At 33.3% G+C, this 13,992-nt stretch overlaps 1 pseudogene; it reads right to left on the bottom strand.

Moving 5' to 3' along the window:
- Positions 1 to 11,993: 11,993 nt before the first annotated feature.
- Positions 11,994 to 12,927, bottom strand: LOC111139376 (annotated as a pseudogene).
- Between the last annotated feature and the right edge of the window lie 1,065 nt (positions 12,928 to 13,992).

Raw genomic sequence — 13,992 nt, 5'->3', positions numbered from 1 at the left:
TGTATGAATACATTAAAGGAAGTTTGAATTTTTGTCTAGTAATTTCAATTTTTGTTTCATCAAAGACATTTTCTCTCAATATTCTTTATTTTATGTACAGACCATGTTTTCCTTCTTCTTTGTAAGTTTTCTGATTTTTTTGTTCTTATTGTTTAAAACCAGACATTTGAAAAACACAGATATCTCTCCCAGGTTATACCAATTAGCTCTTAATATCAATAATTATGGTACCATACAAATAATTTAGCTGGCTTTAATTTTTTCTGTGCTCTTCCAATTCATTACTCCCCCACTCATGACCCTGGCACCCATTGAACTTTTAAATTCTCCATAGCATTGCTGTTTCCAGGATATTATATGGTTGGATTTAACATCCAGGGTATATGGTTTCTTTCACTTAAAATATGCATTTAAGGATCTTGTGTGTCTTTTTTTTTTTTAAGATTTTATTTATTTATTTGACAGACGGAGATCACAGAGAAGCAGGCAGAGTGATAGGAGGAAGCAGCCTCCCAGCCAAGCAGAGAGCCCAATGCGGGATTCGATCCCAGGACCCTGGGATCATGACCTGAGCCGAAGGCAGAGACTTTAACCCACTGAGCCACCCAGGTGCCCCGGATCTTGTGTGTCTTTAATGATTTGACAACATACGTGTTTTTATCACTGACTAACATTCCATTGTTTAGAAATTTTCCAGTTCACCAAATGGAGAACATCTTATTTGCTTTCAAATTTTTGCATTATAAATACAGCAGTGATAAACATCCATGTATAGATTTTTCTGTGAACACCTTTTCAAATTAATGACTGCTGTACTGTGTGGTTAGATAAACTTAGTTTTGTAAGAAACTGTCAAACTATATTCCTTAAAAGTTGTGCCATTTTACAAACCTGACAACAACAAAAATTTATTTCTGTTGTGTCACCTTCTCACCAATACTTGGTCTTTTCAGTTTTCTGGATTTTTACAATTCCAGTAACTATGTAGTGATAACTTATTATTATTGTTTTAATTTGCATTTCCCAAATGAAATATGATGTGAGGCATAATTTTATAAGCTTGTTTTACATCTGCTTATGTTCTTTGGTTATTGGTCCATTTTAATAATTAGGCTATTTTCTTCAGTGTTCATTTTTAGTTCATCGTATATTTAGAAGATAATTATTTATCTGATTACGTTTTGTAAAGATTTTCTGTGAGTCTGGGGCTTCTGTTTTCATTGTCTTGAATTCTTCTTTCAGAGACCAAAATTTTAGTTTAATGAAGTCCAGCTTATAGATTTCTTTTAAATTAAGTATTCCTTGGCATTGTATCTAATAAGTCATGTGATACCTAGAGGACTTCCTCTAGGTTTATTCTATGTTATCTTCCAGCAACCTCGTAGGTTTGCATTTTATATGCAGGTTTATGAACCATTTTGAGTTAATTTTGGTGAAGAATGTAAAGTTTGTGTATAGATTGATTGGTTGATTGATTTTCTTGAGGATGTCCAGTATTTCGAACATCATTTATGGGAAAAACTATATTTGCTCTAATGTGTTGACTTTTTCTTTGTTAAAGATCAGTTGCCTTTTTTATGTGGGGTTATTTCTGGATTATGTATTTGGTTAAGTTGATTTCTTCAACTTTCACCAAATCATGGTCATTATTGCTACAGCTTTGGAGTGATTCTTAAAATTGGATGGTATCAAACTTCCAACTTTGTTATTTCTCAATGTTGTGTTGGCTATTCTGATTTTCTGTTTTCCTGTTCCCTACGAGCTTTATATTCATTATAACAATACCCACAAAACAGCTTAATAGGTGTTCTTTAAGATAACATTTAATCTAAAGATCAAAATAGGAAGAAATATTTTTTCAACTACATTGTCTTCTTATCCATGAATATGGAATATCTCTCTTTGATTGCATTTGTCAGAGTTTTGTAGTCTTCTGGATATAGATCTTATTCATATTTTGTGACATCTGTACCCCAATTTTTTTCTTTCTTTTTTTTGAGGGGGGGTGGATGGCACTAATATAAAAGTTATTTTATTTTCAATTTAAAATTACATTTCTTCATTGCTGTTGTATAGCATAGTGATTTGCTTTCATATATTAACCTTATATCTTGCAATATTACTAAAATCCCACATTTTTAATAGTGTTTTGTGGATTCTTTGGATTTCTGACCCAATAATTATTTGTGTATAAATAAAGGCATTTTTACTTTTATCCTTCTCAATTGGTATGCATTTTATTTCCATTTCTTGCCTAGCTGCATTTGATAGTACTTTCAGCACAATGTTGAAAAACAGTAGTAAGAGAAAATATACCTGACTTTTTTCTGATCTTAATGAGAAAGCTTCTAGTTTCAAACCATTAAGTATAAATATGGCTATAGATTTCTTGTAGGTACGTTTATCAAGTTGAGTAGTCCCTCTATTCTGAGTTTACTGAAAGTTTTAATTTTCCAGTGTGTATTAGATTTTGTAAAAAATCGTTTCCTACATCTATTGATATGAAAATGTGAGATTTTTGTGTTCAGCCTATTGATGTAATGAATTGCAAAAAATGAGTTTTGAATGGCAAATCAACATTCATATCTTGAACAAATCTTACTTGGTTGTGGTGTACTTTTAAAATTTTCATTTAAATTCTAGTTAACTAACATAAAATGTAATATTTATTTCAAGAGTAGTATTTAGTGATTCATCAGTTACATATAAGACCCAATGTTCATCTCAATATCCATCATCCATTTAGCTCATTCCCTGCCCATCTTCCATTCAGTAACCCTCCATTTGTTCTCGAAATAGTCACATGGTGTACCTCTACAACCCAGCAATTACATTACTAGGTATATAACGAAAGGATTCAAAAATACTAATTTGAAGGGGCACATGAACCCTGATGTTTGGCAAAATATTCTTTATACAGTCATCAGTCAATGGACATTTGAATCTTTGCATAATGTGGTGTGCTCTCTCTCTCTCTCTCTCTCTATATATATATATATACGCACACACCATCAAAAAAGAATGATATCTTTTGACATTTGCAACCCTATGGATGGAGCTAGAGTGTATTATTCTAAGAAAAATAAGTCAGAGATAGACAAATACCAATATCATATGATTTTATTTTGTGGAATTTAGGAAACAAAACATGAGTATAGAGGATTGGATAAAAAAAAGAGAAATGGGGGCGCCTGGGTGGCTCAGTGGGTTAAGCCGCTGCCTTTGGCTCAGATCATGATCCCAGGGTCCTGGGATTGAGCCCCATGTTGGGCTCTCTGCTCAGCAGGGAGCCTGCTTCCCTTCCTCTCTCTGCCTACTTATGATCTCTGTCTGTCAAATAAATAAATAAAATCTTAAAAAAAGAGAGAGAGAAATGGGCAGACCATATATATTGTTTAATATACATAGTGGTATTCAATTTTTGTAATTGAGAATGTTTGCATCTGTGTTTATAAGAGATCATGAGCTCTTGTAGGATTATTTTATGTTTGTCTGATTTTATATTAAGGGAATGGTGACATCATAGAAGGAGTCAGAAGTATCCCAATTCTTTGTTCTCAGAATTGTAGAAAAATTAGTTTAATTCCTTTTTCAATGTGTCATAGAATTCACCATTGAATATTTCTAGTTCTGTGGTTTCTGATTTATAAGATTATTGGTTATTTATTCAATTTATTAAGTAGATATAGGTCTATTTATATTGTCCATTTCTTCCTCTCTGATTTTCGGTAACTTGTGTCTTTCAAGGAATTGGTCCATTTCCACTTAGTTATCAAACTTGTGGGCACAGAACTATTCAAGATACTCCTTTGCTATCTTTTATTTTCTATGGGATCTGTAGTGATATCCCCCTCTATTTGTTTTATTTGTTTTTGATAGCCCCCTTTTTATCTCTGATTGTATTAATTTTTGTTCTTCCTCTCCCCCTTTACCTCTCTCTTTCAAATAGCCTGGCTGCAGTTCTATCAATTCTATTGATCTTTGCAAAGAACTGTTCATATTTTTGATATTCATTTTCTGTTTTCAGTTACACCAATTCCTGATCTAATTTTTATTATTTCCTTTCTTCTTTCATTCCCTTTATACTTTGGATGTAATTTGTTCTTGTTTTTATAGTTCCCTGAAAGGGGAATATAAACTACTGATTTTAAATCCTTCTATTTTAATTTGTGCATTTGAAACAATAAATTTCCCTTTAAGCACTGTTTTATCTGCATCTCATAAATTTTGATAAGTTGTGTTTTATTTTGAGGTATTTAAAATATTTTACAACTTTTGTTGACATTTATCTATTTTCCCATGTGTTTTTTTAAATCTGTTGTTTAATCTTTACATATATTGGATTTTTTTTTTCTTATCCTTCTGATATTGTTTTCTAGCTTAATTCCACTGTGGTCTGAGAAGAGATCTTCTGTGATTTCCATTCATTAAAATTGTGAAGGTGCGTTTTGTGACTCCGAATGTGGTGTATGTTGGTGTATAGTCCAGGTGGGTTTAAAGTGATGTGTATGCAACTGGTTTTGGAATAAGTCTGTGTATGTTGATTATGTACCATTGATTGATGGTGTTGTAGAATTCAACTATGTCTATAGAAGTTCTGGCTGCTTCATCTGCCCATTCATAATATGGGCATTGTTGAAGTCTTTCCAATTTTGAGTGTGAATTCATCTATTTCCCTTGTGTTTCTTTTAGTTTTTGCATCATGTAATTTGATGTTACATTAAGCACATGCACATTAACAATTATTATGTGTTCTTGGAGATATTACAATTTCATCCTTATATAATATCCTTTTCTCACTGATAACTATCCTCATTTGAGTTCTAGTCTATCTGAAATTAACATAGTTACTTTTCTTTTCCTTCAATTAGAGTTTGATATATTTATCTTTCCATTTACTTTTTTATTATTATCATGATGTTCAATTAGCTAACATATAGTACATCATTAGTTTTTTAAGTAGTGTTGAATAATTCATTAGCTGTGTATAACACCCAGGGCTCACAACACATTCCCTCCTTAATACTCATCACCTGGTTACCCAATCACCCCATTCCCCTTCCTTCTGTGACCATCAATTTGTTTCCCAGAGTCCAGAGTCTCTCGTGGTTTGTCTCATTCTCTGATTTTTTTCATTCAGTTTTCTCTCCCTTCCCTGTGGTCCTCTGCACTATTCCTCATGTTCCACATATGAGTTAAACCATATGATAATTGCCTTTATTGACTTATTTCACTTAGCATAATCCTCTCCCATTCCATCTATGTTTAATCTGTGTATTTTCATTATTTTTTTTTACTTTTAAAAATATATTTCTTAAGATATAATTGCCACCTGTTACATTTGTTTCAGGTGTACAACATAGTGATTGGACATCTGTTTACATTAAACTATATTCAAAACAATTGCAGCTACTATTTGTTACTATTTAAATATTATTGGCTATTTCCCTATGTTGTATATTTTATTGCTGTAACTGTTTTTTTCCATAACTGGAATCTTGTATCTGCCATGTCCCTTCACTCATTTTGCTCATCCCACCATTTTCTGGCAACCATCAGTTGTTTATTTTTTTTTTCTCTCTTCACTTATAGGTCTGATTCTGCTTTGTTTTTGCTTCTTTATTCATGTTTTATTCTTTTTTAATTTATTTTTTTTCTTTCATTTTTTAGAGTCCACATATATGTCAAGTCATATTGTGTTTGTCTTTCTCATTCTGACTCATTTTGCTTAGCATAATACTCTATAGATCAATCCATGTTTTTACAGATGACAAGGTTCAGTCCTTTTTTATGGCTGCATAATACTGTACATGTACACCACACCTTCTTTATTAATTTATCTATTAATGAATACTTGGGGTGTTACATATCTTGACTATTGTAAATAATGCTACATTAAACATAGGGATGTATATAACTTTTTAAATTAGTGTTTTCATTTTCTCTGTGTAAAAGACCAGTAGGGGAATTATTGGATCATACGGTAATTCATTTTTATTTTTTGAGGAATATTCTACTGTTTGTCCTTGTATTTAAAATGGGCTTATTGGAGACAATATATTCTTGAGTCTTATTTTCTATCTTCTCTTTTTCATATTTTTAATTGAAGCTTTACTTTTTTAAATTTTTATTTATTTATTTATTTTTTAACAAGATTTTATTTATTTGAGGGAAGGAGTGAGCAAGTATGGGCAGGGTGGAAGTCCAGAGGAAGAGGACTCCTTGCTAAGCAGGGAGCTTGACATGGGGCTCAATCACAGGACACTGAGATAACAACCTCAGCTGATGAGAGATGCCCCATCAGCTGAGCTGATGGCAGGTACCCCTAATTGAAGCTTTAGATAACTGTGCTTCAAGCTTATTTTTTTATATCATATCTACCATATTCATTGCTGTTTTCCATTCTCTGCCCTTGTTAATTGTACTTGTATTCATATTCCATACTTTCTCTGCCTTTTAGTGATTTTAACTGAGGATTTCTCTCTCTCTCTCTTTTTATGCTATATGTTTTACAGCTTTCTAATTCTTTTTAATTTCCATTGCCCTACAGTTTGCAATACACATTTTTAACTAATCCTGGGTCACTTTTGAATAAACAATATCATTTCAACATAGTGTGAGAAACTTCTAATAAAAAGTAATTATAATTCCTTTCTCCCACCCTTGTACTTTTGCTGTCATTAATTTTATTTATTAATTTTATTTATATACAACATATATATGCATATATATGGAATATATAATTATACAAAATTAGACATATTGGTGCTAGTGTTATTTTGAACAAATTGCTATTTTTAGATCAATTAAGAATAAGAAAAATATATTTTAAAAAAATTACCTTTCCTTAGTCCCTTTTCAATACCTTTATTCCTTTTTGTAGATATGTTTCATTCCCTTTAAAGTACTTCATTTCATATTCTTTTTTAAACAATTTTATTAAAAACACATTCCTTTAATTGTTTTTTTTCTTTTCCTGTGAAAATATTTCTTTCTCTTTCACAGTGAAGAATACTATTACAGGATACAGTATTCTACAATGATTTTTTTTCTCTCCTAGCACTTTATGTATGTATTTCACTCAATTCTTTCCTTGCGTATGTGGTTTCTAAGAAGACAGATATAATTCTTAACTTTGATTATAGATAAAGTGTTATTTTCTTCTGGTTTCTTCAGGATTTTTCATATCTTGGTTTTCTGAAATTAGAAAATGTTATGCTTAGGTATCATGTTTACTTGTCTTTGGTATTTAAACTGCTCAGTGTCCTTTGAGCTTCCTTGATTTGTGATTTGGTTAAAAAGAATTTCCTCTGGTCTTTTTATTTCTGAATGTTCCCATTTTGCTATTTTTTTTACACTTTTTATTGTGTTATGCAATTTTTGTGTATTAAGTTTTTAAAATTATTTTTCTTGGCATGGGACAATGACATTTAATGTAACCCAAAGGACAAAATAAAATTAAGAGACCTAAATAATAACAATGAGCTCATTATATACTTTTTGAAATTTTGTGTATGTTTTAAGTATTTTTTTCATTAAATGAAATGTTTTTAAATAAATGACCAGGAACAGATGCTGTATTTTGTCAAATGCTTTTTCTGCATCAACTGAGAGGACCATGTGGTTCTCTCTTTTCTTATTGATTTGTTTTATCACATTGATTGATCTGTTGATGCTGAACCACACTTGCATCCCAGGGGTAAATCCCACCTGGTCATGGTGGATAATTTTCTTAATGTGCTGTTGGATCCTATTAGCTAGGATCTTGTTGAGAATCCTGGCATCTATATTCATCAGGGATGTTGGTCTGAAATTCTCCTTTTTGATAGGATCTTTGCTTGGTTTGGGGATCAAGGTAATGCTGGCTTCATGGAGTCTGGAAGGTTTCCTTCTGTTTCTATTTTTGAAACAGCTTCAGGAAAATAGGTATTATCTTTTTTTCTTTGAATGTTTGGTAGAATTCCCCAGGGAATCCATCAGGATGAAGACCAATATGTCTTCATTATCATTGGTTTCCATAATTTTTTTAAGTTATTTTTTGATTTACTGGCTGATCCAAACGTTCTTGGGAAGGATGGTCTTTAGCTTCCAAGTGTTTGAATTGTTTCCAAACTTTTTTCTTGTGGATGAGTTCCAATTTCAAAACATTGTGGTCTTAGAATATGCAGGGAATAATCTCAGTCTATTGGTATTGGTTGAGCCCTGTTTTGTGACACAGAATGTGGTCTATTCTCGACAAAGTTCCATGTGCACTCAAGAAGAATGAGTATTCTGCCATTTTAGTGTGAAATGTTCTGTATATATCTATGAGGTCCATCTGGTCCAATGTGTCATTCAAAGCTCTTGTTTCTATGTTGATTTTCTGCATAGATAATCTGTCTATTGCTGAGAACAGTGTGTTAAGATCCCCTAAAATTAATGTATTCATATAAATATGACTCTTTATTTTGATTAAAAGTTGGCTTATGTAGTTTGCTGCTCCCATGTTGGGGGCATAGATTTTACAATTCTTAGACCTTCTTGGTGGATAGACCCTTTAAGAATGATGTAGTGTCCTTCTGTACCTCTGACTACAGTCTTAAATTTAAAATTTAATTTATCTGATATGAGAATCGCTACCCCAGCTTTCTTTTGAAGCCCACTGGCATGAAATATTCTTCTCCATCCTTTCGCTTTAGTCTGGATATATTTTTAGGTTCCAAATATGTCTCTTGTAGACAGTATATGGATGGTTCTTGTTGTTTTATTCAATCTGCAATCCTGTGCTGTTATATGGGAGCATTTACTCTGTTCACGTTGAGAGTGATTATTGAAAGATATGTTTTTATTGACATCATGTTGCCTGTGAAGTCCTTGTTTCTATAGATTGTCTCTGTAAATTTCTGTTCTATGTCACCTTGGGTTCTTTCTTCTTTTATAGAACTCCCCTTAGTATTCTTTTTTGTAGTGCCAGCTTGGTGGTCACATACTCTTTTAGACCTCACCAGTCTTGGAAGATCTTTATCTCTCCATCCATTCTGAATGTCAGCCTTACTGGATAAACATACTTTGAAAATTATTTTGGAAAATAATGAATTTTACATAGTTCTCACACACAATGCATCATGTAAGAAGATAACTGAGGCAGTTATCACTGAGGCAGAACCACTGTTTTAGCAGAAGTCTAGAGTCTAATGTAGATGGTTTTTTGTTTGTTTGTTTTGTTTTGTATCTGACTTTTCTTTTGACATATTTAATTTTAATAAAATTTCAGTTTTCTTTTTTTTTAAGATTTCATTTATTTATTTGACAGACAGAGATCACAAGTAGGCAGAGAGGCAGGCAGAGAGAGAGGAGGAAGCAGGCTCCCTGCTGAGCAGAGAGCCTGATGCGGGGCATGATCACAGGACCCTGGGATCATGACCTGAGCCAAAGGCAGAGGATTTAACCCACTGAGCCACCCAGGTGCCCCATAAAATTTCTGTTTTCTGTGTTAGGACCTAAGTACACACTCCCTTGTTAACTCTTCATTTTTGTCCAGGGAAAATACACTGCACCAAATTATTTTATTACAAATGTTAGCTTGGTGTAACTTATTCAAGGTTGAGAATGTGCAACAGCAGTGTATTCACCGGACTCCCAGAAAAGATCATTGTGTGGTTCTGGGACTGTAAATGGTGCCCAGGAGGGGCAACAATGAGGTTTCCATGTGAAGCAATTTTGGAAATTGCTTGTAATCATGGACTCTTAAGATCTAATTAGCCAGCCATTCTGGAGAATCCACAAACCACTTACTCTTTTTTAATCATAATTGTTTCTAATTTAATTTTTGTTAGTAAATAAATATACTTCAGCTTAGAACTTTAGCTAATCATATTCTGAATCATATTTTAATTAAGTTAGAAAACAGTAAATGCTTAGAAGTATTTGGTTATTGATACTAAGTCATAAATATCATTTTTTCTCCATATTTGAGTCTTAAATTTTGTGGCATGAGGCAATTATTTCAGAAGAACGAAACTGTTTCTTTTTACAAGTTTTGCTATAATATCATGCAATCCTTTGTAATGAGAAAAATTTTTATTATGTATTAGAAGATAAGCAGTCATACCTTTGTCATTCCAAAATAAGGCTTTTAATCAGTTAATAATCACAAATTTTCTAAATGTTAAATTGGTTTTAGTATAAAAACTTAAAATTTATATCATATCTTCTAAAATACGGATTTCCTATTTTGGGAAAAAGTGATGATTTTCAAGTCTCATACATTATTCATCCATCATTGTTCTCATTGGGATAATCCATGGCTTCTTAGATGATAATTCTAGTTTCCTTCTTCCCACATGTCCTTAGAAAATAAAGAGTATGGTAGAGTCTCTCTTGATGCTAATGGACCTTCATCCATTGTAAAGTTAAACTGAGATTAATAATAGGAACTTTGTAGGGAAATGACCGAGCAGGTATAGCTGCTCAAAATACTGAAGTGGAAATGTTGATGCCAAACAAACCCCCAAAGCTAGTCTTCTGGAATTATGAGAATAGCAAATGGAAAATAACATGTTCATTGCACGTGTTATATCATAAGTTTATAACAGTGGTTACATAAGACATACAATTTTAGCATATATTGAGGAATCATTTAAGAGTTTTTCAGATTGATTAATTTGCACAGACTAGTTTTTTTTTTAATTTCTTTTCAGTGTTCCAGAATTCATTGTTTATGCACCACACCCATCATATTAAAGTAGCTGTCATTCTTCTACAGCCCATTTTGTATTTCTCCAACTCTAATTATATATCCCTAAGATTTCTTCCTTAAAAATTAGGGGCGCCTGGGTGGCTCAGTCATTAAGCACCTGCTTTTGGCTCAGGTTATGATTCCTGATCATATGGGATCAAGGTCTGCATTGGGCTTCCTACTCAGTGAGATGCCTGATTCTCCCTGTCTCACTCCCCCTGCTTGTGTTCCCTCTCTCACTGTGTCTCTCTCTGTCAAATGAATAAATAAAATCTTAAAAAAAAAAAAAAGAATCAGTTTAAGTGTGCCTGAGTGGCTCAGTTGGTTAAACATCTGCCTTCAGTTTAGGTAGTGAATCCAGGGTCCTGGGATCAAACCCAGCATCAACCTTTCTGCCCAACTGGGGTCAGGGGGTTCTGCTTCTCCCTCCCCACCCCCTAAGTGTGCTATCTTTCTCTTCCTCACTCTCTATCTCAAATAAATAAAATCTTAAAAAGAAAAGAATCATCCAAATTGGGATGCTTGGGGTGGCATCATTAGTTAGCTCTCTGGCTCTTGGTTTTGGCTCAAGTCAAGATCTCAGAGTAGTAACATCCAGGCCTCATGTTGAGCTTCACACTCAGCATGGAGTCTGTTTGTGTTTTCTTGTGTTTTTCTCCCCTCTCCCTTTTCACCCTGACCATTCTCTCTTCCCTTCTCTCTCACTCTCTTTCTAAAATAAATAAACCTTAAAAAATAATCACCCAGACTATCCCAGAGATCCTCTCATAAAAGATAGAAACTTTTTATCAAAGATTTTATTGTATTGTATTGTATTGTATTGTATTATTTTTTGACAGAGAGAGAGAACACATGCAGGGGAAACAGCAGGCAGAGTGGGAGAAGCAGGACCTTGAGTTCAGGACCCTGGAAACATGACCTGAACTGAAGGCAGACACTGAAATTACTGAGTCACTCAGGTACCCCAGAAAGATGCAAACTTTTTATATTTACTTTCTAGTGATGTGAGAAATTCTAATTTATGCAGAGGTTTCTGACAAACCTCTATATCTATCACCTATTCTGAAAACTGAGAGATAGGAGAACTAATATGTATCAGTTAAGAATACACTATGATAGAAATAAAACAAATAACATGATAACATCAAATCTTAATTATTTTAATCTTCTAGATGTTTTAGTCCTTCTCTTCAGTCTTAGAATAATAGTGTTCTTAAGGAGTATACAAAGTACAAGTAATCTACTTCTAAGGCCACAGGACTAATGAGAACTTACTCTACAGTTTTATAGAGCACATTCTCTGAATCACTCTTCTCAGGGCCCCTATCACCTCCTTGTTTCTCAGGCTTTAGATGATGGGGTTAAGTATTAGGGTCAGAACGGTGTAGAAGACAGCCAAGACCTTGTCCTCTGTGGGAGGTGGGAAGGATCTTGGGCATAGATAAGTGTAAGCAAAAGGTGCATAGTAGAGAGTCACCACAGTGAGATGGGTGCTGCAGTTCGAATAGGGCTTCTTCCAGCCCTCTGTTGACTGCATGTGGCAGATGGCAAGGAGAACCAGCCACAGGAACATGCAATCCCAATTAAAGGAAACACCATCAAGATGGTGGTGCTCACAAACAATGTGTACACATAGACCCAAATGTCCATGCAGGCCAGAGTCAACATGGCCAGGACATCACAGAAAAAATGGTTGATGGTTCTGGATAGACAAAAAGGGATTTGAAGGGCATATACAGTGTGGGCACAGGAGTTGATAGATCCTATTGTCTACGGTCTTATTATCATTAGCACACAGACTTCTTTGTTCATGCGAACGGGATAGTGAAGAGGAAAACAAATAGCTACATAACAATGATAGGCCATAGATGTCAAGTGTAGTGCTTCTGTAATGGCTAAAGTCAAGAAGAAGAAGCTCTGAACCCCACAAACAATAAGTGAGATAGACTCATTTCCAGAGAGATAATTGAAAGCCATCTTGGGGACAATGGTGGAGATGTAGTTCAGGTCCATGAGGGAGAGCTAAGTAGAAAATATATGGGTGTGTGGAGATGGGTGTCCAAGAGGACAAGGATGATCGTGGATAGATTATCAAAAAGAGCCATTAAGAAAATAAGTGCAATGAGAATAAAAAGAAAGAGGCCAATACTCGATTGTGGAAACAACCTCAATAAAAGGAAATCAGTTAATGTTTGGTTGTAATTTTCCATATTCTATTGTTTGGTTTCCCTGGAAAAAGAGAAAAACACATGTAATGTATATATATAACATATAATCATATATGCTTTTATATATATATATATATATGCTTTTTAAATTAAAAAATATGTGAAGTTTTCAGGAAATACCCAATTCCTTAAGTAAATAAAACTTCCTATTTTGAGAAAGCAGTTCTATGTTGTTTCATAAATCTACAGGCTAAAGTGGTAAGCATTTACATTCAAAATATTCTATAATTAGTGAAATAATGAAAAGAAAATACCTATATCTCCCTTAATAGGATATTAGTAATTCTATGCACTTCCTAAAGTCACATATTAAAAATACCAAATATTTTAATTACATATAAACATAATTCTTTTTCAAATAATGGACACGTTTATATCAGTTCAAATACTTATTTGATTCATAATAGGAATAAATTTAGTAATACGTGGAAAATGTTTATGCTTTCATTCAAGGTTATATTATACTTTCAGGCATATATATATATATATATATATATATATATATAGCTATAACTTTTTTCTTTAATGTTGATAAGCTGGATTTCCTTCCTGTCACTGTGTTCTACCTTGTTGAATAAACCTTCCTGAAAACCAGTTACCAGTTCATGGTGTGGACTCAGAAAAGTACAAGTGTTTATTTCCTAATAACATCAGATATAAATAAATAGTAATAATTATTACATTCCTCCATTACCATTACTTTCAACCTTCCATTTTAATTTCTTAGTATAGAGCAGACCCTTCTCCAGAAGTCTTCTATAAACCATGTCTATTGCAGCCCTCACTATTTTGCTGGAGCATCCCAAAAAAGAAGAGTAAAAGTTTAAAATATCTTAAGGAGGCTGGGAAAATGGCAAAGTAAAAGGGCCATTAACTGACTTCATCCCATGTATACAACTAGGTAACATGCACAAAGGTATAAATAACCCAGAGAAGGACCCACAGAGTGGCAGAGGAAACTCCACAAATAAAGGTAGAAAAGAAGCCACTTTGAAGAACATAGCAAAGCCAAGGAGATGTTTGATGAGCAAAACAAACCATGACCAT

Source organism: Enhydra lutris, unplaced genomic scaffold, assembly GCF_002288905.1.
Source record: "Enhydra lutris kenyoni isolate GAN:26980312 unplaced genomic scaffold, ASM228890v2 scaffoldscaffold103, whole genome shotgun sequence".
NCBI lineage: Eukaryota > Metazoa > Chordata > Mammalia > Carnivora > Mustelidae > Enhydra > Enhydra lutris.
The sequence above is the reverse complement of the archived record's forward strand: the minus strand, read 5'-3'. Positions and strand labels throughout refer to the sequence as shown.